The sequence below is a fragment of the Chelonia mydas genome, chromosome 3 (genome assembly GCF_015237465.2).
Source record: "Chelonia mydas isolate rCheMyd1 chromosome 3, rCheMyd1.pri.v2, whole genome shotgun sequence".
Taxonomy (NCBI): Eukaryota; Metazoa; Chordata; order Testudines; family Cheloniidae; genus Chelonia; species Chelonia mydas.
Genome location: NC_057851.1, coordinates 87,662,306 through 87,690,220, shown reverse-complemented (window position 1 = coordinate 87,690,220; position 27,915 = coordinate 87,662,306). Strand labels below are relative to the sequence as shown.

Here is a 27,915-nt window from a genome sequence, read left to right as displayed (position 1 = left end):
CTTCCTCCCAGTTTAAGAGTGAACCATTGATAACTGCTCTTTGAGTATGGTCTTTTGACCAGTTGTACACCCATTTTACAGTAATTTAATCTAGACCACAATTTCCTAGTTTGCAAATGAGAATGTCGCACGGACTGTGTCAAAAGCTTTATTAAAAATCAAGATCCCTATCCACTAAGTGGTAATCCAGTCAATGAAGGAAATGACATTGATTTCGCATTATTTGTTCTTGACAAATCCATGTTGGGTATTACTTGTTACCATATTATCCTTTAGGTTCTTACAAATGGATTGTTTAATAATTTGTTCCAGTATCTTTCCAAGTATTGATGTTAGGCTGAGTGGTCTATAATCCCTCAGGTCTTCTTGTGCCTCTTGTTAAATATAAACACTCCAGTCCTCTGGAACCACACCAGTGGTGAGCTGGAGCCGGTTCGCACCAGTTCGCTAGAACCGGTTGTTAAATTTAGAAGCCCTTTTAGAGCCGATTGTTCCACGAGTGACAACCGCTTCTAAACTTAACCGGCCAAAAGTGGTGCCATAGGCGCCGACTCCACGGGTGGTCCAGGGGTGGTGCACCCAAGGGGAAAATTTGGTGGGTGCAGAGCACCCACCAGCTGCTCCCCGCCCCAGCTCACCTCTGCTCCGCCTCCGCCTCCTCCCCTGAACGCCCCTTGCCCAGCTTCCCGTGAATCAGCTGTTTGCGCGGGAAGTGGGGGCAAGCTGAGAAGCAGACTGTGGCTTCCCGCTCAGGCCCAGAGAGGCAGAGGTGAGCTGGGGCAGGGGAGCATGAGGAGGGCCGCCCGCACCACAGCAGGTAACCCGGGCGTGGGGAGGCACGCAGGGGAACTGCTTCCCGCCCCAGCTCACCTCCGCCACCCTCGGCCTGAGTGTGAAGCCGCCGCCTGCTTCTCAGCCCTCCCTGGCTTCCCGCCGAACAGCTGATTCACGGGAAGCTGGGGGAGGGGGTGGAGAAGCAGAGTGGAGCAGTGTGTTCAGGGGAGGAGGCAGAGGTGGAGCGGAGGTGAGCTGGGGCCGGGCGTGGAGCTGCCGGTGGGTGCTCTGCACCCACCAAATTTTCCCCGTGGGTGCTCCAGCCCCGGATGTGATCAGTGGGGGGAGTGGCCATTCCCCCTGCTCCCCACCTAGCTATGCTCCCCCACCCCTAGGAGCCAGAGGGACCTGCCGGATGCTTCCTGGGAGCTGCCCCAGGTAAGCACCTGTGGGACTCCCCACCTCACCCCCCGGCAGGTGCCTCTGGCTCTTAGGGGTGGGGTGGGCACCCACTACGGTGGCCCACCAGACCCTCCTGCCCGGTTCTGGGGGCAGTCAGGGGACAGGGGAGGATGGTGGATGGGGCAGGGGTCCTGAGGGGGGGGCATCAAGGAACGTGGGGGGAGTTGGATGGGGCAGGAGTCCCGGGGGGCGGGGGTGGGCAATGACCCCCTCGTGGGGTGAGGAGGGAACCCGTTGCTATGATTTTGGCAGCTCATCACTGAACCACACCCCTCTTCCATGAGTTCACAAAGATAATCGTGAATGATTCCAAGATTGCTAGTTCCTTAAGCATCTTTGGTGAATTTCATCAGGCCTTGCAGATCTAAATACATCTAACATTTAAATGTTCTTTAATCTGGTCCTTCCCTATTCTGGCTTGCGTTCCTTTTCCCTCGTTGTTAATATTGTATTAAGTATCTGGGCACAATTAACTTTTACGGTGAAGACAGAAGTAAAGGGCATTAAACACCTCAGCCTTCTTGATGTCATTCATTGTTAGCATACATAAACCCACCCAAGAGATAAGAATGACAATATAACACCCCCCCCATATATAAGTATAAGTATGCTTAAACTCAGAATTTATATATATATATATATATATATATATATACACACACACACACACACACACTACACTGAACACGTGATTCTCCCTCTGGGAAGAGGATGAGAAAATGAACAAGCCATGTATGACAGATGATAGTCATGTTGTTTAGTGCACAACTGGAATGTGCTCAGATACTATGATGATCACAGCAGTATAAGAGTTGTGTGGACATCAGCAGTTCTGAAAATTAAGCTGATGGGCTTGTCCACATGGAATGCAGCAAGTGGGAGTGTAAATCTACAGTGCACTAGCCTGCTGTACACTAACTGGTGGTGTGGTACCACACTCTAAAACTACTCTTTCAGCAGTAGGTTGAAGCACACTACAGAACTCTTTGCGTCCGATAGCAGGATCCACACAGCCAGTTAATGTGTGGCAGGCTAGTGCACTAAGCCTCCATGTGGACAAGCCCTAAGGTGTTTCAAGTTGTATCAGTGGCCACTTTTGAAAATTTGTCTTATGAGACTTGACCACAGTGGTAGAGTGAGTCACTGACAGTTAGGAATGCAACCCTGGCCTCATGAAGTCCCATTCCCTGCTCAACCCACTAGAGTATGTCTGTCTCAGCACACAGTGGAGTGGATGTCACTTCAGTACAGCTTTTATCAGTATAATTTTATCTTATTTGAAATTCCAAAGAAAGATGCCACTTGTGGCTAAAAGAAAAACTGGCTACTGGCTAAAATGTTTTATTTCTGCTATTTGTGCTGTTGTAAATGTTCATGCGTGTGCAAATTCCCTACATGATTCTTGGTTTTATAATCTAGTAATTCTACTTAAAAACTAAAGGCTTGAACAGAAGTCCCTTTACCAGCTTTGAACTAAAAAATGAATTCAGACAAACCTGTTGAGAGTTCTCATGAGTGTGTGATAGACTGGAGACTATCCAAAAGGTTTTCTTTTACCACTGTAGACATTTCTCATTCACCTTCACAATTGTGCAAAAAACCACCATCATACCTACATTACGTAACAGGCGACAATCATGAAATACATTATACCAAATCAGCCATCAACAACCTCATAAGACTGTTTTTTGCCCGTGTTACATGATCCAGTATTTGAGAATAATAATACAGGTGGCAGCAGCAAACATTACTTACCAAACATCTTACCCTGTCTAGGTCTACAATGATTATCTGATCAAAAAGGGTTCATTTATTAGTCAAAACAAAAATAGATGTGGGTAGCCGGGGTGGGAGAGGAGGATGAGGAGAGAACAATGTCCTTACTGTGAAACACTGCGTCAACTTTTACACAAGACTTCATTTGTGAAACAAAGATGTATTTTGTCACCAGACATTCAAGCTTAAAAAGCAAAGCCTTTGTAACTAATGTCATTTCCTATTGGAGGGCAATATACTTCTCAGTTTTGGGAGCAACTAGGGACTGGTCTACATATAGTTTTTTAACTGGTATAACTATTTCGGTTGGGGGGTGATTTTTCTTTTTTACCCCCAAATGGTACAACTGCTTGTATACACACAGGTATATTGGTATAAAGGTGCCTTACACAAGTGTAGCTTATCCCCATTCATCTGGTAATAGCTATAGCAGTATAAAATACCTTTATACCAGTGGCACCTTAGAGACTAACAAATTTGTTAGAGCATAAGCTTCCGTGGGCTACAGCCCACTTCATCAGATGCATAGAATGGAACATATAGTAAGATATATATATATATATATATATACACACAAACAGACAAGTTGGAAGTTACCATACAAACTGTGAGAGGCTAATTAGTTAAGAAGAGCTATTATCAGCAGGAGAAAAAAACTTTTGTAGTGATAATCAAGATGGCCCATTTAGACAGTTGACAAGACTCTCATTACAGTGTCTATGGTAACCCCATTGTTTCATGTTCTCTGTGTATATAAATCTCCCCATTGTATTTTTCACTGAATGCATGTGATGAAGTGAGCTGTAGCTCACAAAAGCTTATGCTCAAATAAATTTGTTAGTCTCTAAGGTGCCACAAGTACTCCTTTTCTTTTTGCGGATACAGACTAACACGGCTGCTACTCTGAAACCTGTCTTTATACCAGTGGTTCTCAAACTAGGGTCACTGCTTGTTCAGGGAAAGCCCCTGGTGGGCTGGGCCAGTTTGTTTACCTGCCGCGTCCGCAGGTTCAGCCGATTGCGGCTCCCACTGGCCGCGGTTCGCTGCTCCAGCCCAATGGGAGCTGCAGGAATCGGCGCGGGCCAAGGGATGTGCTGGCCACCCTTTCTGCAGCCCCCATTGGCCTGGAGCAGCCAGTAGGAGCTGCGATCAGCTGAACCTGTGGATGCGGCAGGTAAACAAACAGGCCGGCCCACCAGGGGCTTTCCCTGAACAAGCGGCGGCCCTAGTTTGAGAACCACTGCTTTATATCAATAAGGATACAAGGAGGATTGTACTATTTTAGCTGTACCAATAGAGTATAGATTTACTGTTACGATTTTAGGGTCATAGCTGCAATAATCAGGAATGAAACTATATCAGTACAGCTAAAGCAATACAACTGTTTACTCCTGTGGGAATTCTGTGCCAAAAAATTAAAAATTCTGCTCACAATATTTTAAAATTCTACATATTTTATTTGTCAAAATAACAATATATAATCATGACAGTTTCAATTATTCTGGTAATTTATTTCAAAATACCTGTCAGCAAGTATGTCTGTAACAATACAGACCAAAAAAAAAAAAAAGATTCGGGAAATGTTTTTTGACAAATAGTTTCTTTACTAGGCATATTAATAGAGAATGTTGAGTAATAATTCATTTAAATAACAGTACAGAAACATATTTCCCGCACCCCTCAGAAGCAGTCAAAGGCTTGGTGGAGTCAGGGGTAATGGAGGAGCAAAGGGGCAAGCCTTGGGGGAGCCAGGAGTAAGAGAGGAACTGAGGGACAGGGAAGTAATTGTTGGAAAGGAGCCTGGAGGGTTGTTGGGTGTAGGTGGGAGGTGTATGGAACAGATTGCGGGGGGGTGGGGAGGGAAGGATTTTTAGGGATTTGGAAACCCTGGCTGACCCCTAGCCTCTCTCAGTCAGGCACATCTACCCCTCTCCCCAGGTGTCCCAGTACCCCCACTCAGCCACTCCTTCTCCCCCATCCCATGTGTCCCTGCACCCTCCTTCCCCCCATCCCCATGTGTCCCTGCACCCCCCTCCCTCCTGTCCTTAAGTGGCCCTGCACGCCCTCCAATTCAGCCCCTGACTTAATGCTGTCACCCCACTAGCTCCTGTGCCCCCACCCCAGCCTGTCCCCCCACTAGTGCTTTTGAATCCCAGTCTATGTGACCCCCCCCAGCAGCCCATGTGCCCACTCTGTCTGTCCCCTCCCGTATCCTTTGTCTCTTCCCCTGGCCTCTGCCCCCTCGCTCTCCACGGATGGATGCTCCAGCCTGTGAGCCACTGCCCTCTCTTCTGACACCACAGCAGCCTCAGGTGGGCAAAAGATGCAATTGCAGCATCTCTCTGGCAAAAAAATCTTCAGGGGACATGATTTTCGTGCATGCACAGTGGGACAGAATTCCCCAGGAGTAACAACTCAGTGCGTAGACAAGGCCTGGGTGTCTGCAGTGAAGATCTGACAAATACAATCAGAGCACTATCCTGAAGGAGCCACTTTCCGACAAAAGTATTATCTGTAATAACTTGTCTCCCTATGTACATGTTTTTAGAAGGATGGGAGTGGGAGGAGATGTACTAACATGGCTTCCAAAATTGGTTAACCTTATATATTTCAGAGCCAAGTGAAAACCAATTAGCTGGACAGAACAATTCCAAAGTAAATGAAACAACAGACATCCCTGCTTATTTCCCTGTGTAATTCAGAGGAGATTTAACCCCATTGACCCACACAGCTGTTTTGGGATGGTAAAAAGAGTAGATATCCATATAAGGAACTGGATTCAATGTCCATATGGGACAGGACTTTAAACAGAAAGTCCTGCTCTTTTCTCTCAAAAGTTTTCTGTGATAACAAAATACCTGGAACTATGAACACACTCTGTAATATGGTAACGCCTGTTAGAGAGATCTGATGGTTTTATTATGTACAATGTTTCTCTAAACAAAAAAATATATAAGCTCACTGCTCTAACGATTAACATTTTATTTCTGATATTTACATGGCAGTGCTTTGTAAACCCACTAAAACTTCCTAAATAAATAAATAGTTATTTAAAAAAAAAAAAAAAAAAGAAAAATAACTCAGTCAAGACAGGAAACTTCTAAAATCGGTGTGTTACCTGAAATTCAGCTTTCAGCAAAATTTTAGATTTATTATGATTTTAGCTTCCCAACTACAATAATCAGGAATGAAATAGCCCATACTCAAGGGAAAAGCTATTGACTCCAGTTTGCTCTGCTTGTCTCCATTTACTGAGCCAACAAGCAAGCATTTTCTTCCGAAAAGCTAAAACCAATAAGAAAAAGCAGTTTATTAAAAAAAAACAAAAAACCAGGTTGTGGAATCTATTCCCTTAAAAATAATAAACAGAAGGTCTGTCAAAATGTCTGAGCTAGCAGCGTCCCTTCATTACATCTAATTGCTATGCAATGGCACTTTCAATTGATGCATGCAAAGAAAAGTAATTTTATGTTGATGATGTGAGCCTCCAGCCAGTCTAGAGTAGAAGGCCGATTCCCCTTCATCTATTTACACTCTGCTTTGGAATGTAAAAACTGTTAGTCGATAATATCAGCTTCCTAGTTCAACTTAGACTGAATTCCATACCGGTGGCAAATGAATATAACTTCCCTATGTGCTTTGCATTATAAAAGGTAAGCATTCTTTGATGGTACTTGGCCAAGTCCAGCACTTTGAGATCTTCTACCAGCTGCTGGTTGACGGTTCATGCACTGATCAGGTAGATTAGACAGAACTTTTTTATTTGAATAGAGATCTTTGCAAGCATCAGGGTGCTTTACAGAATACACGTACTGCATATTCCCAGAGAAAACTTAACTGTTAGCATAGAAATATGCTGTTCTTTAAAACAATGCTAATATAATTACATATTACATATACATATTATATATTACACATATATAAAGGAACCTTAAAGTTGCACAAGTGAGCACTAAAAAGTCAGGTAATAATGAAGTTGTAATTTTAATTCAGCATACTTGAGCATACAAATTATGATATAGCCCCCATTTCAGGAAAGTACCTCAGCATGTGCTTACATCCCATTGAAGATAATGGGAAGTAAGCACATGCTTAAGGTTAAGCATGTGCGTAAGCCCCCTTCCTACATAGAGATGCTGAATTGGGGGAATAATCTTAACTGTATGATTATATATTACGCCTCAGTTATCATCATAAATGGTTATTACAGGCTGATACACATCTTTTAGTAGTGTGCATTGTTCTGTGTAAGCAAGATAAACATAATTCACAAAAGGAACCTCTATGAAAAGTACACAGTAAATTGAACTTCCACAACATACTGCAGATGAATAAAAACAAAAAGCATTACTGAAATTTGGCTGCTATATATAGCCTGCTAAAGTTAATTTCATCTCGTGAATTTCACTTAAGGAGGCTGTGGTGATTCTATCTAAATCTATACACGGCCATCACTGTTGTATTTGAGCGACTCAGAATCTTTAATGAATTCTATCCTAAGAACACCCCCGTGAGGTTGAGAATTACACCAATTTTACAGATGGGGATCGGGGTGCTGGTAGATTAAGAGTTTGTCGACACTAGAAAGTTTTACCACCCAATCTGCCAGCATCCACTGTGAGACCTGGGCAGCAGAGTTCAAAAATTTGACCAGAGCGGTTGCTGCCATGGGGACAGGCATTATGGGCTTGGTGTTGGAGGACCGCTTATGTCAGTACGGGTACTTCAGCATCTACACAGGTCTTGTGCCAGTAGCACAGCTCCATTTAAGGGCTTATGTTGCTTGGGGAACTGATTTAACTTCACTGGCAAAAGTTCCAGGTTTTGTTGGCAAGCCTCAAAATTAAGAGTTGATACATGGAAGGTTGGCCAACAGCAAGCAAGTTTTGCTGGTAAAACTTTGTGTTGTAGATCAGGCTTAAATGCCTTGCACAAAAGCACAAAGACAGGTGCTGTATTAGCCAAGAATTGAACCCAGCTCTCCTGAGTCTCAGTCCGGGGAGGGAAGGGCGGTGTCATCCTTCCTACCCTCGATGAAAAGAAACTAGACAGCACATAGATTACGTAACAATTATTGTTAAAGTTATAAAAGGAAAAAAGAAGTTATCACCCTAGGAGTCTAAATATTCAAGATGATCAGGACAATTCATGCAAGGATAAAAGATAAATATTAGGGCAGCATGCATTAGCATTTCCATAAGGTTGTAAAAAATATTGTTAGATTGTCTGAGAAATAATATCTTGTCACACCACTAAAGAATGTATCATTATGCACAAAGGGGAGAGTTCACATTTTTTGTATATTTCTTGACTTCTGAGTGCTTAACTGTGCAACCTTAGGCCCTGACCCAGCAATTTGTTACAGGTGGAAAGACCCTTGCATGAGCCTGGAATCAGCTGCAAGATCAGAGCCTTAATGTTCTCTGCCGGGTTTTTTTACAATGTAATTTCCTGTGGGGTTATTTGGTGTGAGGATTGAGTGATAGGGTGGTTAAGAAAACAGAACACCCCCACCTTCCCCCATATCATATGCATTTTATAGGTAAGACTGACAGAAATATTGAAGGTGAGATGGGAGAGGGGGATTGCAAAATTTTGGAAAACTTTGAAAGCATATTTAGTTCAATCATTCTTCCATAGTGGTTCCAAAGGAATTTTCTGTGGAAATGTTTGTTTAAATTATACATTTTCCGAAACAATTGCCCATGTGACTAAGTTGAACGATCAAAATTAGCAGTACAAGCCTATGAAATAATAAAACAAAAGCAAATATAGATTTTGCTTAAACTTATTTAAAATTTCATGAAAATTTTGGAAAAAGGGGAACATTTTGAAAATTAAAAAAACTATGAAAAATTCTGTTTTCAAATCATAAAAAATTGAACTAGCTCTACTGATCTTTATCTTTGAAATGGAGACCCTTAAGTTTTGGTTCCCAATTATATGAATGACAGTAATATAGTTTTTCATAGTATAATGAGATGACCTACACTTATCCTACTAACAGGTGGGTTTCTATTAGGTATGAGCAGGTGCCTGGCAAATCCTTTCATTGTTGTGAACTGGTTCCACACTGGAAAGAGTCCTCAAATTTGTCTGCAGGTTAATGCACAACTGATTAGTGCTGGACCACTGTTACTGTCATTCCAACAAATCAGACTCAGGCTATGTCTACACTGCCTCTCAGCTCAGACTACAGGAGTGCAAATAGCAGTGCACGCCAAAGTGCTGCACTGTAACTCCCCCACGTGGATGCTGTGGGCATGAACTAAAAGGTTCCTAGTTCACATTAATGCAGCTCTGTTTGAAGAGAACTAAGTTAATGCAAACTAGGAACTTTTTAGTTCATGCCTGCAGTGTCCACATAGGGGAGGTACAGTGCAGCACTTTAGTGCACACTGCTAGTCACACTCCTGTAGTCTGAGCTGGGGGGCAGTGTAGACAACCCTGCAGACTGAGTGGGCAGAGGACCCACCTAAAATTTTATCATGTATCAATGTGCCACTGCCTTGGGAAGAGATGTCACCACCTGTTCCTCATCAGAAGGAGTAGAGCAGCATATGGATAATTTGTCATTGGCTGCTCTGTGCACAGAAGAATGGTGAAGATTCCAACTGCATTTTCCATGGGGGGGCTAAAGAGTCTACCCATCTCATGCCCTCCTATGTATATGTGCATTGATTCCATGAGGAGAAACATAGTTGCATTCACTCTTTGCTGTTTTTCCAGGGGAAATGTCAATACAAGGCTGCTTCTGAGCAGAATGGAAAGATGTTATTTCACTAGGAGGGTGGTGAAGCACTGGAATGGATTACACAGGGAGGTGGTGGAATCTCCATCCTCAGAGGTTTTTAAGGCCTAGCTTGACAAAGCCCTGGCAGGGATGATTTAGTTGGTGTTGGTCCTGCTTTGAGCAGGGGATTGGACTAGATGACCTCCTGAGGTCTCTTCCAACCCTAATATTCTATGATTCTATGGAGATCGGATTTCTCACACCCAGGGGCTTGGAGGTGAGGGAAGGTACTTTCCCATCCTCTTGTGGAGGGAGAATGGCACATCTCCCTCGTGCCCCCTTTGTCTTGGTGAACACAGTGCCTCCAGGACACATGCTATAAACAGGTGATCATCAATTGTTTTCTTTCTTTTATTCCTACCACAGGAAGCCAGTAACTCAGCTGTACATCTCCTCTGAAGGACAGCACCTCCGGCAGCACAATGTATCAAAACTTCATGTTGGAGAAGCAGTTTGACACTGATGGGAAGAGTGCTACTTAATCATCATCCCTACTTCCTGCAGCAACCTAGCCATTCCATGGAGATCTCCATCTAGGTACTGAGCATGGCCTTGCTTAGAATGTTAGAGTCACAGTTTAATGTGGTAGGACAGCAGGATCATGTTTCGGTCAAATAATGTTTTGGGTTTTCCTTTACTGATGTGCCTTTAAACTAAATTAAAAGCCACATGAGTATTTTCAGTCAGCTGTACCCAGGCTATCATTCCCAGTTTTAGTTTTGTATTGTCTGTCTTCTGCATTATGAACTGTAGCTTCCACTAGTCTGTCTCATTTTAGGGGCATGGCTGCCATTTTGGAAAATCCTAGAATGGTGCTAGCACACAAACCAAATTAGTCCCTCCAAAGCTGGGGTAAGAACACGAGGGACAGAAGCTTTTATTGTTTAAAAAAATAAATCAAATGAAAGACCATATGCCACCAAAAATGCCAGGACACCATAGCACTGTGCAAAACTGTCCAGTGACATTCCACTTCTGTTTGTTAGTATGTGACCGTTTACTGCAAAGGAGAATCGTGCCATAAACAAATCTTACCAAGCATTTGCTTATACCAATACAAATGGCAGGAGTAGGATTGAGCTGGTATGTGACAGATTTTTTCTAGGTCCCCAGCAGTTTCTGCACAATGTAAGCTTTTGTTTTAAGAATTGTTAAATAATGCTAAATTTGTAGCCCCTCTTTTATGGTTGTGAAGATGATTCTCCAAATATGAAACCAAATTGTTATCTGACTGTCTCTGCAAAGTGAAACAGTAGCTTTGACAGGTGTGAACTGCCTCCATTTATCAAAGAGACAAGGTGGGCAACTTAACATCTTTTATTGGACCAACTTCTGTTGGTGAGAGAGACAAGCTTTGGAGCCACATAGAGCTCTTCTTCAGGACTGGGAAAGATACTCCAAGCATCATAGCTAAATGCAAGGTGGAACAGATTGTTTAGCATCAGTAGTTAGCACATATTGTAAGGTTTCAGAGTAACAGCCGTGTTAGTCTGTATTCGCAAAAAGAAAATGAGTACTTGTGGCACCTTAGAGACTAACAAATTTATTTGAGCATAAGCTTTCGTGAGCTACAGCTCACTTCATCTTTAAGGTGCCACAAGTACTCCTTTTCTTTTCACATATTGTAAGAGACTATTCAAGGTAGAGTGGCCCGTTAATTATCCCTTAGAACATGTGCTAACTACTTATGCTTAACAACCTGTTCCACCTTGCATTTAGCAATGTGGCTCACAATGCCTTTCCCAGATCTTAAGAAGAGCTCTGTGTGGCTCCAAAGCTTGTCTCTCTCACCAACAGAAGTTGGGCCAATAAAAGACATTACCTCACCCACTTTACTTCTCTAATATCCTGGAACTGAGGGTGGCTACAGCTACACTCCATTCATCTCAGTCAAGTGTTAACTATTAAGCCTAATGATGGCTATGTAAATGTCAAAATTAACTACACTACTGAACCTTTTAGAACACTTAAGCATTGATTAATGCCGGATTCTCTGTAATTTGAAATCTTTAAATCATGATTTGAGGACTTCAGTAACTCAGCCAGAGGTTAGGGGGTTTATTACAGGAGTGGGTGGGTGAGGTTCTGTGGCCTGCAATGTGCAGGAGGTCAGACTAGATGATCATGATGGTCCCTTCTGACCATAAAGTCTATGAGCTAGTCTTAGAGTGTGGGAAGAGCTTGGAATTCTGTGTGGACAGCTTCGCTCCTCCCTCCCAATCAGACTATGGAACTGTGCCAAGAACAGTTCTAATCTGGGGCTGTTCTTTCTTATTCTGCAGTCATGTGTGAATGAGAACTGAACACAAAGAATGCTTTTATTGGCTTTGTTTCAGGATGCTGTAGTCTCTCTTTTGCCCCCTTATAAATTATTCTCCCCAAACAACCACCTCACTGCAGTTAACACAGTAATGCAACATATTACAAAATGAATATTTAAAAAGCTCAAAAAATAAATTCTGTGGGAACTAAAACGGTCTGTTTGAGTCCAAAGCTCAATAATAGACAAGCTAAAACTGTATAGAGAACAAAATAAATCAATCAGTGACACTAATAATGACAACCCCCAAAACCGCAATATCATGGCAATGGAAATCAACAGAGGCTCTAGGTAAGGTTCCAGTTTTTGGCAAATACCCTGAAATAGGAAAGTGGATTTTTGTCTCCTGAACTGAGCTCAGAAAAAGGGAACTGGACTTGATGATTAGATATCTCTAAGCAGCACTTATGGTCTGTGGCAAAGCCCTCTGAAATCAATGGGAGTCTTTAAGAGATTTTAATTAAGATCTCAAAGCACACTGGTAGACTGGTTATAAGAAATGAAGGGTATTGATATCACTTGAAGTCAATGGGAGCTGTAAGTGCATGGTACATCTGAAAATCAGATATTATGTCTAAAGTTGGACATGCAAAAATGGAAGCACTCAAAAATCAGAGAGGTCACATTTAAAAAATTGGGCCACTACATATCATTCCCAAGAACTGTACTATGTTATCTGGCATAAATAAATACATCACTTAACTTTTACACTTGCAGACCACTCAGTAAAAGCCGTTTGGTCTATATTGTTATTTCAAAAGGCTGAATATGACTTCTATATGCTGGCAGTGACTTTCCACGAATTGCATAGTCTGCAGTTCAGACTTTCATTACCTTTTCATTGCACTGAAATTATATTAAAACTGATCAAATGATAGCTAAGGATTACATTCTATTTTAAGAGGCTCCTCTTTCACTTAGAGCTACAATGACATATTGCCAGAGGCTGGCAGAAAAATAGCTAAGCAAGAACATGATTAAAAGGAAAGCATGATTACAAAGACAAATGGCACATTTTGTAAGTCGGTCATTAAAGGTACGTATAGTCTTCACAAAGTAAAACACTGATGTATTGAAAACGTGTTTTCCAGCCAGCCTGGTGGGTTGACAAAATATACTAATCTTGTTAAAGTGGCAGAATGTCTCTTCTGTAGGTATGGAATGTTATAGAGTGGCTTTGTACTGTACATGGCTGTCAATCAATCAAGACAGATATACAATCATAAAATGGTAGCCCTAGTTGAGATGTCAGATGCCACTTATCTTCCCACTTAACTCCTCATCTTAATTCCACTTGGGTTGGCCTAAATCTTGAGTCCGCACTTCTGTGATGTGATCTACTGTGCATGTACTGTAACCACTCTGATGAGTATTTGCATATTTTAAGGGCCATAAACGTTTTAGGTAACTAAATGATTTCTGGTTTCAGAGTAACAGCCGTGTTAGTCTGTATTCGCAAAAAGAAAAGGAGTACTTCATCGGATGAAGTGAGCTGTAGCTCACGAAAGCTTACGCTCAAATAAATTGGTTAGTCTCTAAGGTGCCACAAGTACTCCTTTTCTTTTTGTAAATGATTTCTGTATCAATATTTCTTATAGTAAATACAGGGAAATACAAAAGAATATTGCAGATAATTAGGTGATTTTATCTCAGTATCTTAAGCAGAACTGGCAAGTTTTTAAGGTCCCCACCAAATATGTTTTATTTCTATAACTGTTGTGACAAAGCTCTGTCCTTGCCTCCATGGGTCCCGCGTTTCCTGGCGGATTTCGCTAACCTCAGAGGTTCACTGTGACCCTCCACGTAAGCCTTCTTTCTCTAGAGACAAGGGTCACAGTCTGCTGAGCCATTTTCATCATAAGCCAGCAAGGGAGGTGAGGAGAAGTTATCCTTCCTTGCACAGTCTCTGTTGTCTCCCAGTCTCAGTGATTAATCAGGGGGCAAAGCTGGAGGGGGGGAGCCTGGGCTCACCCTCTAGTCTGGGCTCCAGCCCAGGGCCGCTAATAGTATCAGCTATGGTAGCTGACCTTTTAGAAACATGCCATGTACAATTCCCTGGGCTACTTCACCCACAGCAGCCCTCATTTCCTCAAGCTCCACTTCACCCTTACCTCAGGGCCTCCTTCCTTGTGCCTGATATGGTGTGTACTACTCAGCCTCTCCAATAGCACAACATCCTCCCACAGCTCCTGACATACACACCCACCTGACTGGCTGGGAAGCTTTTAACTAGTTTCAGCCAGCCCCTGATTGGCTTCAGGTGTCCCAATCAACCTAGCCTTCTCCCTGCCTTCTGGAAAGTTCTTAATTGGCCCCAGGTGTCTTAATTGTCCTGGAGCAGCTTCCATTTCACTTAACCTGGTCCTATTGGGATCCAGGAAGTGGGCGGGCAAAGCTCGCCCACCGCTAAAGGATCCCCCCCCAGCCTAAGGGGGAGATCCACAGGACCTGGAGGCCAAAAAATTACGGGGGACAACTAATGAAAAACAGGGACGGGAGTGCGGTCAAAGGGTCAAAAGAAGGGAACCGGACGGGGACACCGAGCAGAGAACCCCAGACAGCGCCCACCGCTCCTCAAAGGCGTCAAGGGAGTCGGTGGACGCCGCCCAGAGGAACTCTGCCTGGAGGCGTGAACGGACGGAGGATCGGAAATAGGCCCCGCAGTCGCAGGAGACTCCATCGGCCAACCTCCTCACCCTGGTTTTATAGATGGCCACTTTAGCCAGGGCCAGGAGGAGGTTGACCAGGAGGTCCCGCGACTTAGTGGGGCCACGGACAGGGAGTGCGTAGATAAGAAGGTGAGGAGAAAAGTGCAACCAAAACTTTAATAAAATATAGGTGAGGAGCCGGAATAGGGGCTGCAACCTGGCGCACTCCAGATAGACGTGCGCCAGGGTTTCCCTCACACCGCAAAAGGGGCAGGTGTCCGGGATTGGGGTAAACCGCGCCAAGTACACACCCGTGCTCACGGCCCCGTGGAGGAGCTTCACTTAACCTGGTACCAGGCTTTTGTTTAGCCTGGAGCTAATATATCTATCTCCCACTACTTTTCTATAGCCATCTGGCCTTGCCCTGTCACACTGTGCAAAACATTTTTTGTAACACACAAAACCCTTGGAAGCTCAGCTAGTTCTAGATTTCATGTCCAGTGCAAAACTCAGCCCAGGTTCATCAGAAGATTAGCTAAGGCTCATTGACTTTTTGAACAAACCTGGGCTGATTTATAGTTTTGTGGCAAAACATAAGAACTCAGCGATTTATGTGGCTAGAAAGCAAAGTCCAGTCAAAATTGTGGTTTTGACTCAGTTTTACTTTGAACTATGGTTCCATTTAAACCTGAAGCTCAAAATGGCTGTCAAGTTCCTTTCTCCCACCCTTTTCTTTGTCTGTGTGGGCCCCAATTCCAAAGTTACTTGAACATATCCTTAAACTTAAGCATGAGTAATCCATTTGAAATGAATGGGTGAAATCCTGGCCCTAGTGAAGTCAGTAGGAATTTTGCCATTGACTTCAATGAGGCTAGGATTTCTCCCAGTGAGACCACTACAATGGAACTACACACATGCTCACCATTAGGGACATGCTTAAGTACCTAGCTGAACCGGAGCCTCAGCTAGTAAGTTCTTCCCGGTAGGGATTGTCTCTTACTATGTGCTAGGGGCAATACATACCTAAACAGGGCCTGATCACATTTGGAGCTTGTAGGTATTACCATAATACTACCACTTCTGTGAAGGTGTGAATCTATATTTGCTGAAACCACCATGAAAATAGATTTTCACACAACCCCACGCATCACATTTATTTTTTAGTTCAGTGGACTTTACTTCCTAGTATCTTTCCTATCTTTCCAAAGAACATATCTTTGTTGATTAAGCATATAGTCCTTCTTCCATGCCCTCCTGGCCTCTGTTTCTTAAACTTCCTTTCCATTTTTTAAAATAATCAAAATATGGATACAGTTCTATTATTTGTTTGCTCAAGGGCTGTTTGACCAACAGGAACGTATTTCATACAATAAAATAATAAGAGATAATTTTACAGTGCCTTCCCTGGATGTTCTTAATAGGTTTTACATACAGTAATAAGATAAACCTCAAAACAACACTTAGAGGTGGCACCGTAAATATTTTTATCTCCTCTTTCAAAAAATGAGGAAACTGAGGCACACAATATTGCCAAGTTCACACTGAGAGTCAGGCGCAGAACCAGGAATAGAACCCAGTTCATCTGGCCCTCACTGCTGCAATTTAGCCACAATTATATCAGTTATTACAATAAAGAAAAGCTATTTATCTGAGTTTAGCTTTGTGTGCCATTACATAGAATCATAGAAATGTAGGACTGGAAGAAACTTTGAGAAGTCATCAAGTCCAGCCTCCTGAGCTATGGCAGGACCAAGTAAACCTAGACCGTCCCTGACAGGTGTTTCTCCAACCTGTTTCTAAAAACCTCCGATGATGGGGATTGCACAACCTCCCTTGGAAGCCTATTTCAGAGCTTAACTGCCCTTCTTATAGTTAGAAAGTTTTCCTAATATCTAATGTGGACTTTTTTATAATTTAAATTGAATTTAGTTATTTTGTATCAGCCTACTAAGGGTTCAGCTCCTGTTGCTACAGTTTCAAGCTCAACAGAGTGAAAATCACCTCTGGTGCTTTTTCCAAAATTAGAGACTCTAGGAACACATGAAGACCAAAGATAATGACCACAGACACAAAGATAATGACCACAGAGTACAAAGTCTTATCTGTAGTTTTAGTAAAGCAATAAGTGAAATTACAATTATCCATGCGTATATAAATCCTACAACAACCCATGCAGTGACTAAGACTGTAGTCATATTCACATCCTCAATGATATTCTAGGGTTTGATGGATCTCTCAGCAGATGATAATTGATAGAGAGATGGTTCCTGCTGGGATTTCTCATGGGGTTTTCCCACTTTTACCCAAACAGGGAACTGCTTTCATATGTTGTTCTGACCATGCCTAACATATGCATGAGGGATTCAACCCTCTTTTCTTTATCTGTACTTCCATACCCCAGGAATTTTGGGGTGTCCAGTTTTTTATAGGTTGTTTCTTAGTTCTCCTTATTCTCATTAACATATATACACATGTGTCCATGCTAACCTGCAGTTAAATCAGAACATTCCATGATGTTACAATCAGGTGTCTCATGGTCTTGGACAATACATTGCAGTCTACTGCAGTCAATTCTTCCATATTATCACCTATTGGCACTTTTTACAGTAATCTTATAAACTTACTGACATAGGGTTATTCCTAGGTCACGCACTCATGTCAAGCATTCTTAAACGTAGGTCATAATATAACTAAGCTCATCTGACAGGGCTAAGATTGTAGGCCTTGTATTCCCACATCCTTTCTCAGCCTTTTTGATTATAATGTTAGAGTTGTTTCTGAGGCTGTGGATGGCGTTGTGCTCTGCACGGCTGAGGTTATGGGGCAAGTGATGCTGCTTTTCCACAATTTCAGCTCGTGCACATAGGCAGAAGCACTCTATGTAGAAGTCCAGTCTGTTGTTTCGACCATCAGGAGGAGTCCATGCAGAATCCTTCTTCTTGTAGCATTGGTAGGAAGGTTTCTGTGGGTCAATGTGCTGTTCAGTGGTGTGGTGGAAATATTCCTTGAGTCGGAGATGGCAAAAGTAGGATTCCAGGTCACCGCAGAACTGGATCATGTTCATGGACAGGCTCAACAAAGAAAGTAACAGAATGCCACTAGCCATCACCTACAGCCCCCAACTAAGACTTCTCCTGTGCATCATCAAGGATCTACAACCTATCCTGGAAAACGATCCCTCTCTCTCACAGACTTTGGGAGACAGGCTAGTCCTCGCTTACAGACAGCCCCTCCCCCCCAACCTGAAGCAAATACTCACCAGCAACTACACACCACACAACAGAAACACTAATCCAGGAACCAATCCCTGCAACAAACCCCATTGGTAACTCTCTCCGCATATCTACTCAAGGGACACCATCATAGGACCTAACCACATCAGCCACACCATCAGGGGCTCATTCACCTGCACATCTACCAATGTGATATATGCCATCATGTACCAGCAATGCCCCTCTGCCATGTACATTGGCCAAACCAGACAGTCTCTATGCAAAAGAATAAATTGACACAAATCAGACGTCAAGAATTGTAACATTCAAAAACCAGTAGGAGAGTACTTCAATCTCCCTGGACACTCAATAACAGACTTAAAAGTGGTCATTCTTAATAAAAAAAACTACAAAACCAGACTTCAATGAGAAACTGCAGAACTGGAATTAATTTGCAAACTTGACACCATCAAATTAGGCCTGAATAAAGACTTGGAGTGGCTAGATCACTCCAAAAAATCATTTTCCCTCTGTTGATACTCACACCTTCTTGCCGACTGTTGGGAATGGGCCACATCCACCATCATTGAATTGGCCTTGTTAGCACTAGAAAAAGTAATTTTCCCTCTGTTGATATTCACCCCTTTCTGTCAACGGTTGGGAATGGGTCACATCCACCCTAATTGAACTGGCCTCAGTAGCACTGACCCCCAACTTGGTAAGGCAACTCCCATCTTTTCATGTGCTGTATATTTATTCCTGCTTACTGTATTTTTCACGCCATGCATCTGATGAAGTGGGTTATAGCCCACGAAAGCTTATGCCCAAATAAATGTGATAGTCTCTAAGGTGCCACAAGGACTCCTCATTAGATATTTTTGTTATTCGTTCTAGAAATGCTTCATCCACCCCTCATCCTGATTTGGTGGCCTATAGTAGATCCCCTACCATGACATCATCTCTATTTTGTACCCCTTTTATCTTTACCCAGAGACTCTCAGGTGGTTTGCCTGCCACCTCCTTTCTGGACCTCAGAACAAGTGTATATATATTTTTATGTATTACGCCATACTCTGCCTTTGCCTACACTCACACAACTCATGTCTATGTATATATGAAAAACCACCCACATACACTCTATGCCATGCAACCTCCACAGTGGTTTTATTACAAGATCAGGCCCAGGTGTAGGAAAATGTTTACATCAACTGCTTATTTATCCCAATTGTAAATTTCCTCTATTGCATGCCCAACTGGCACTCTTCACCTAATGTCACTGGGGCTGTTTGCTTGCTTGTTTGTTTGTTTTCTTAAGTGAATTAAGTGCTTTTGAAAGATGCCAGATTTACAGTCCTGGAAAACAAAGTCGTCTGTTTATCCAGAAAACAGGCACCAAGACCAGCAGCAATGCAAGCTTTCCCACATCACATCACCAGTGTGCCTCAGCCTTGACCTGAAGAGACTCAAGGAGGAATGAAAGAAGGCCAGGAAGCTCTTGACCTCTCTAAACAATCCCCCAACAAGAGTGCTAATGAGTACCAATTGTGATGGTAGATTTTGTCATTTGGACAACTGTTCACCGGGAATTGGACTGAAACCCACTCACTTAACACAGACCACCAAACAGCAGCCCAATAATAATGACTTGTGCTTAGTACTAGAGTAGGCTGGATTTGAACTAGTAATCTAAAGATTAAAAGATCCATATTAAATTACTAGTCCACTGAGACAGACTGCTTCCAGGTAATATTGTCAAAAACTTATGAGGAATAATAGAGAGCAGAACTGTGAACCTCTCTATAGGTTTCTGTTTAGGTAGCTTTGAATGCTTAACTAATTTAATTACTTCACTTCATTTGTCTCTGCCAATGTGCCATGTGATAGGATCACTTTAGAAGACAGTGCTGTTGGATATTGTAGATCTTATACATTACAAGAGGGCAATGTTAATCACTAGAAAATGCAATTACAACACTATTGCTAAATCCACACATATGAAAGAAATTGAACTCCAGCACAGGGAAGATGTGAAATATTTGACTCCCTGAATAATGTTAGGAACTTATATTTAATATCCTCAAAATCATTCCTAATTCTTTTTTTTTAAGTATGTCCTGTGAGCTTTACAAGAGGATTATTTTTCTGGTGCCACAACAATTTTTAATGTTGTGCTGAAAATCATTTACCATTAATTTTGCTTCTGACATCCTGCCTCTACTGAGGTCAATGACAGTTTTGTCATTAATGTCAATGAAGTCAATACTTCCCTCCTTGGTTTTTAAAGGAATGTGTAAATCTGCTATATGTGAAAACTCTTCCTGTGACTGGTCAACAGAGTGTGCTATAAGGACTGAATGTGACCCCAACACACCCCCAATCCCAGATTTCCCCCCAAAAATGTGCATCTTTTACTGCCCAGCCCTCTCTTGGACAATACAAGCTTATATAAAGTCTGTCATTTATTTAACAGAAATGATATGCACACATCCTGTTACCCCAAATGGAGTTTCCTGGACACTTTTTCAAATACGCTGGATTAGATAAAATAATGCAACAAGTTTATTAACTACAAAGATAGATTTTAAGTGAGTACAAGTAATGAGGCATAAAAGTCAGAAATGGTTACAAGAAAATAAAAGATAAAATGCAACTAATGCCTAACGTAACAAACTACGTTAAATTCAAAATAAAGTTTTTCTCACCTCATGCTCTCAACAATCTTACTGGCCAGACTTCTTAGGCCAGGATACATTCTTCTGTTTAATGGCTGCTCCCTTTGTTCTTTCTAGTGCAGTGAATTGAAGGCCAGAGAGAGAGGAAGGAGGAGGTGGTGCCCTTGGAGATTTCCCCTTTCTTTTTATAGTCCTCTCCCTCCTTCGACAAGCATCTCCAGCTGGGAGCATGGACAGGCAAATTGTGTGGAGGGGAATTCCATGCTGTTTCTTTGCGCAGATGTACATTTATTGCCCATGCCCCTTTTCCCTGCCAATGAATAGCCACTTAGCAGGTAATGGCCTACTGACCTTGTTTACAACACCTGACTGAGGCATCAGCTTTCCCATTGTCTTTGAGGAACTGGTTTGGCCACTCCCTAGACTTGGAACAGAATTTAGAAACACTATACAGGGGAATGTTATAACTTTACATACATTGTTGCCACACATATTTTACCAGGACAATAATGACCAGCAAATTATGAGATTTGAAATGATACCTCACAAGGCATACTTTGTACAACGATTACTACAATGGTGTGCAAGGGGTCAATACAGGGGTACACTCTGTCACAATAATATATTTAGTTTGAGTGGAAACGTGATTCCAAGGCTAGTGCACATAAATAAGGAGTTAGAACACAGACCCTGATCCAAATCCCTTTGAATTCCATGAGATTCTTCTCATTCACCCCAATGGGCTGTGGTTCAGGCCCATTGGATTGGATTTGTAGAGGTGCGAAGCATTCAAAAATTCAAATAAAATGAATTTTAGCTGCAGGTGCTCAGCACCTCTGAAAATCAAGCCCATACAGACTTGAAAAGTACTACTGGATGCATGTGGCTCTTCATTTACTTCTGAAAATAAAGAAGTTTTTGCATGTTTTGGTATGTAAAGGTGTATGTTACTATTACAGTTCTGATTTCATTGTACTGAAACTTTACTGTTCCAAGGAACCTCCTTGCCTCTCAGTTCTGAGTTCCTCCATTTTGGCTGTCAGTTTCAATTAATGAAGTCTGCTGTTATAGAGATCATCATGAACAGTGTCCCCTCTCATGGAAGCTTAACATTTATTCTTGCTTGTTTTATTATGTTCCTCAATCTAAGATTATGTTAATTCAGAATGAAAGTATATGATTTATTCTCATGTGTATGGAAAACATAACTTCCTAGCATGCCTAACTTCCTATGTCTGCACTCTTTGGAACTCATCTTCATACTCATTTTCATGTAAGAGATGTTAACAATAACAATAATGTTTCACCCCCATAGTGCAATATTTGTCCACCATGCTCTACAAACATTAACTAATTACCAAAACAACCCTGTGAGGAAGTGAAGTAAATCTTCATACCTTCATTTTTCAGATGGAGAAACTGAGCCAGAGAAGTGAAGTGACTTTCCCAATACCATAGAGGGAACTGATATCAGAACCAGGATTATAGCTCAGCAAGTCTTGAGCCCCAGCCCTGCACTTATTCTTCTGCATGATGCTGCCCTCTTTTTACTTGTCAAAGCATCACATTCAAAGTGTCAATCTCCCCAGGGTCTAAGCCCTAAATCCATGGCTAATTGCATGCTTCTGTTGCTTAGGGCTCATCTACACTGGGCGTGCTGCTTTAATTATACCAGGATAGCTACAGTGGCAAATTTCTCCTACTGTAGACAGTTATATCTATACAAAAGTGACTATACTGGTAAATTCTAGTTCAGGAAGTGGAATCCACTGCATCCACAGCAGGGCTTACACTACTCTAGCTATATTGGTAAATATATATATCTTGCACCGACATAGTTATACTGATAACTTTTCCAGTTCATATCAGTCCTTAGTTGGAATCACTTCTTATTCAAGAGCCAAAAAACAGGACATGCATTCAGACTAGTCCATGAGTCAAAAAGAGAAGCAACCTAGCTGCTTCATTAAATAAAGATTGTGGCTCAAAAACAAAATTTACTGTTCTCCATCATGCAGCCAATTACCATTAGTCTAGCACCCAAAAGGCTAACTTAGCAGGTATCAGGAACTCGAGCAGTCTTCATCTTTTACTAACAGTGGTATTGCTTCAGAGGCTCAGTGGGAGTCAGAGGTAAACTAAACATAATAGACTGCTGGAGATGTAGGACAATATTCAAATTTAGTGCTCATAAATGTGACGTAAATAAATCTATAGCTTTCTATTTTATAAGTTTCATAAGGGCACATAGTCTGGAGAACACATCCACTGCGCAAAGAGACAAGCAGATAAAATACTGCAAGAATGTTACTTTGTGATATCTGGCTAGCTAAGAAGATTCTGGGAAAGAGTTTTCTGCCAATATGTCACCACCAACCACTTTAATCAAGAGCAGACCAACTGCAACATTTGGCCTGGATTAAAAACTGCTCGTCTTCCTTAAATATGCAAACAATCAAGGTGACACGTTAACCTGGCCATATAAAAACACTCAGTGATTTGCAGTTCAAACATAGACAACTCAGGAAACACAATTATCTTTTTAATATTCAGAAACAAAACAAAATGCTTCTGCGTGCTTAATAAATCTTCAGACCCTGAAAAGTTAACATCCATTAACAACCACTGTCTTACTGGTTTTGCTTCAAGTTTTCAGATGTACCAATTTGTCTCTTCAAAGAGAAAAAACTGATAGAATCCAACGGAGTAGGCTGCTTTGCCAAAACTCCATAGCACTTATTACTGCATATAGTGGATGCTGCAATTGGTTTGGGTGGAAACACTTGGGTCAAATAGTGTCATAATGTGCAGAGCTTACTGTACAAACTACAGGATAAATCCTAAAGCCCTACTCTTATCTTACATGGGCAAAACTCCCATATGACTTCAGTGTAGGCTTTGCTCAGGTAAGGACTGGGCAAAGACTTCAGGATTTGTCCCTACTCAATTCACACCCAGCAATATGGCATATTAACTGGCTTATTTTCCAGGGATATTGTCGTGTGGTGTCAGAAAAGAGATAAACTTTATGAGTGAAAATATTAAGATGAAACAACAGTCATCACAAATGTGTCTCATACACTTGGAAGATTATTCAATAGTTATATTATTGAAATATACGATTCCTAAAAGACAGTTCTCCTTTATGGAGCAGGGTCATGGAAATCTACAACAGAACTTGGTAAGATCAACTCATTCCAAGCAAATACCTGCAGAAAATCTTCACAGTCCATTTGAATGAGTTTCTTGCAACGTCAGAAATTCTAAATAGAGTACACCAACCTAAAGCATCAAATAGAGTACACCAACCTAAAGCATCAAATATGGTTAGAACACATGATGGACAGACTCAGAATACACTTTAAGAATGCCACCAACACAACTTCCATGTCAAGTGATAATATGAACATCACCTGGAAAGAGAAAAAGAGGGCAACCTAAAGAAACATTATGCAGAGTAGAGAAAAGCCAAATCCTTCGACATGACACTCAGAAGCCTAAATTGACCAGCACAAGACCAAAACAAATGGCAGAAACTGGTGCCTGGCCTTATGCACCTGAGGGTTCAGGAGAATAAGGAAAAAGAAAAGACAGTCATTAAGGGCTTGGCTACACTTGCGAGTTACAGCGCATTAAAGGAGCCCAAGGCGCACAAGCTCACTAACCGTCCACACTGGCAAGGCACGTAGAGCACTCTGACTCCTTGGCTGGTCCGCTCCTTGTACTCCACCTCGGCGAGTGGAACATTTTGTGCGCCCCCGCTGGAGCGCCGTGGCGCCAGTGTGGACGCCCTGGTCTGTTAGTGCGCTCTGATTGGCCTCCAGAAGTGTCCCACAATGCCTGTTCTAGCCACTCTGGTCATCACTTTGAACTCTACTGCCCTGCCCTCAGGTGACCAACCATCAGACCCTGTGGGAATTTTGAAAATCCGCTTTGCTCAGCCAGGCGTGGAGTGCTCTCAGCGAATCTTTCCAGGTGACCATGCCTCCACACACCAGGCAATCCCCAGTATGGAGCAATGGTGAGGTGCTGGACCTCATCAGTGTTTGGGGGGAGGAAGCTGTCCAGTCCCAGCTGCGCTCCAGCCATAGGAATTACAATACCTTCAGGCAGATATCAAGGGACATGATAAAAATGGGCCATGACCGGGACGCACTGCAGTGCAGGGTTAAAGTGAAGGAGCTGCGGAATGCCTACCGCAAAGCCTGCGAGGCAAACAGCTGCTCCGGTGCTGCCCCTGCTACCTGCCGTTACTACAAAGAGCTGGACACGATACTTGGGGATGACCCCACCTCCACTCCGAGTACCACCATGGACACTTCAGAGCCCAGCTCAACAAGGCGGGAGGAGGAGGAGCAGCAAAGCAGGAGTGAGGGTGCTGAGGAGGAGGAAGACACCCTGGCATCCCTACACGCATGCAGCCAGGAGCTCTTCTCAAACCAGAAGGAAGGTAGCCAGTTGCGGCGGCCATTGCTTGGGGAAGGACAAACACCAGAGGCGGTTCCCGGTAAGCGGCTTTTATTTTGGGGAGGAAGTTATTCGGTGCAAGCTCTTGGGGTGAGAAGGGGTAGGGCTGCATGCATGCCTAGATGTGGAATAGGGCGTTGATGTGCTCTCTCACATCGTGGTAATTGGCCTCAGGGATCTCTTCAAAGGTCTCATCCAGAACTTGGGCAATGCGCTTGCACAGGTTTCTCAGGAGAGCCACTGTGTCCCTTGTCCCAGTAAGGCTAACTTGTCCACGCCACTGTGCCATGAGAAGTGGGGGGACCACTGCTGCACACAGGCAAGCTGCATATGGACCAGGGCGGAATTTCCATTGCAGTAGAAGACCCTCCCTTGCTTCCCAGGTCATCCTCAGCAGCAAGATATCTTCCAGGACGAACTCCTGTGGAAAATGAGTGGACAGTGTTCAGTATAGGGGCTCCCTGCCACTGTTGGCTCTCCCCAAGGCACAGAAACCCAGAGGACAGTACAGCTGTGAAACAGTCAGTCATGCTTGACCCTGTGCTTACTCACCATTTTGGGGCTCCCGTGGGTTATGTGCGCATGCTTTGGGACGGGCAAATTATGCTATTGTGTAGACTGTGCTTGCCCTTAAGTATTGGGGAATCGTTGCTCTGTCTGGTGTGAACAATGCTGCCTCTGTTAAGTGTTGCATTTTGCCTTTACAGATGCAACCTTGAGATCTCAGCCATCCGTGTTATCACTGGCCGAAAGACTCCAAAGAATCAGGAAGAGGCCACGTAGAAGCAAGGAAGACACGTTGCATAAAGTAATGCAGCATTCAAGTCATGAAAATCAAAAATGCAGGAGTGGCGGGACAGTGAAAGGACGATCTGCCAGCAGAATGAGGTGTGCCGGCACAAAAGCGCGGTGCTCCAGCAGCAAAGCACGGATCGGCTGATAAGCATAATGGAGCCCCAAGCGGACTCGATCCAGGTGCTTGTAGCCATGCAGGTGGAGCACGACCATGCCCGACCCCCCCTTGCAGCCATTGTCCCAAAAACTCTTTCCCTTGTGCCCCCATATCACCTCCAACCCACTTTCCCCAACATCCAGGTTCTTACCGCCACCAGCTGCCTCCAACACCTGCAGCTTCGCCACCCAGCCCTAAAACTATGACCCTTACTCCCTGCACTCAACCCCCACCACTATGCAGTACAGCCATCCTGAAGCGCAGCACTCATTGCACAGCACTCCAGACAGGAAGGCTAAGTATGATAACAGGACATATGCAAATCTGTGATTGTACCATTCCCCACCCCATCCCCTTGCCCTTTCTGTTCCCCAAGCAGTTGTGTTTCTTTTCAATAAATGGATTTCTTGGCTTTGAAAACATTCTTTATTATTGCGTAAAGTAAAAAAGATACCTTAGCCCAGAAAGAAACAGGCACAGCAAGTCAGAGTAGCAACACAGATTCCTACTAACATTAGAACCACTGCACTTCACTCCCACACAGGGCACCAGACATTACTGGTGGCTTTCAGCCTCAAATTGCTCCCTCAAGGCATCCCTAATCCTTGCAGCCCCACACTAGGCCCCTCTAATAGCCTTGCTCTCTGGCTGTTCAAAGTCAGCCTCCAGGTGTTGAACCTCCGAGTTCCATGCCTGAGTGAATCGTTCACCTTTCCCTTCACAAATATTATGGAGGGTACAGAACGCGGATATAACCGCCGGGATGCTGTCATTGGCCAGGTCCAGCTTCCCATACAGAGAGCGCCAGCGGCCCTTTAAATGGCCAAAAGCACACTCCACAGTCATTCTGCACCAGCTCAGCCTGTTGTTGAACTGCTCCTTGCTGCTGTCAAGGCTCCCTGTGTAGGGTTTCATGAGCCACAGCATTAAAGGGTAAGAGAGGTCTCCAAGGATCACAATGGGCATTTCGACTTCCCCTACGGTGATCTTCTGGTCTGGGAAAAGAGTCCCAGATTGCAGCTTCCTGAACAGGCCAGTGTTCCGAAAGATGCGTGCGTCATGCACCTTTCCGGGCCAGCCTGCGTTAATGTCAATGAAACGCCCATGGTGATCACCAAGCACCTGGAGAACCATAGAGAAATACCCCTTCCAATTAACGTACTCGGAGGCTGGGGGGGCTGGTGCCAGAATTGGAATATGTGTGCCATCTATCGCCCCTCCACAGTTAGGGAAACCCATTTGGGCAAAGCCAGCCACAATGTCATGCACGTTACCCGGAGTCACGGTTCTTCTGAGAAGGATGCAATTAATAGCCCTGCAAAATTGCATCAACACGAGTCCAACGGTCAATTTCCCCACTCCAAACTGGTTAGCGACCGAGTTGTCAGCTTTCAGATTGCAATAGCCACCCGATTCTCCACCGGCAGGGCAGCTCTCAATCTCGTGTCTGTGCCGCAGGGTGGGGGCGAGCTCCTCACACAGTCCCATGAAAGTGGCTTTTCTCATCTGAAAGTTCTCCAGCCACTGCTCGTCATCCCAGACTTGCATGACGATGTGATCCCACCACTCAGTGCTTGTTTCCCAAGCCCAAAAGCGGTGTTCCATGGTGGCGAGCATGTCCGTGAATGCCACAAGCAAACTTGTGTCATATGCGTTACTCGAGTCGATATCATTGTCAGAGCCCTCATTGTCACTTTGGATCATAAGGAATAACTCGACTGCCAAATGTGATGTGCTGGCGAGACTTGTCAGCAGACTCCTCAACAGTTCGGGCTCCATTCCCGCAGATCGAAAAGGGAAGACAGAGCGCACAGTACAAAAAACGTTGAACGATGGCGC

At 43.4% G+C, this 27,915-nt stretch overlaps 1 protein-coding gene and 1 long non-coding RNA gene across 2 annotated transcripts in view; one reads left to right on the top strand and one right to left on the bottom strand.

Moving 5' to 3' along the window:
- Positions 1–27,915, bottom strand: part of SLC35F1 (solute carrier family 35 member F1) — a 384,606-nt gene that overhangs the window by 226,316 nt on the left and 130,375 nt on the right. The gene's annotated exons all lie outside the window — the stretch shown is intronic.
- On the top strand, positions 718–23,463 carry LOC122465037. The gene is made up of 5 exons (XR_006289566.1): positions 718–769; positions 1,020–1,024; positions 10,176–10,342; positions 13,047–13,161; positions 22,068–23,463. It is a non-coding gene; the product is annotated as an uncharacterized LOC122465037 (long non-coding RNA).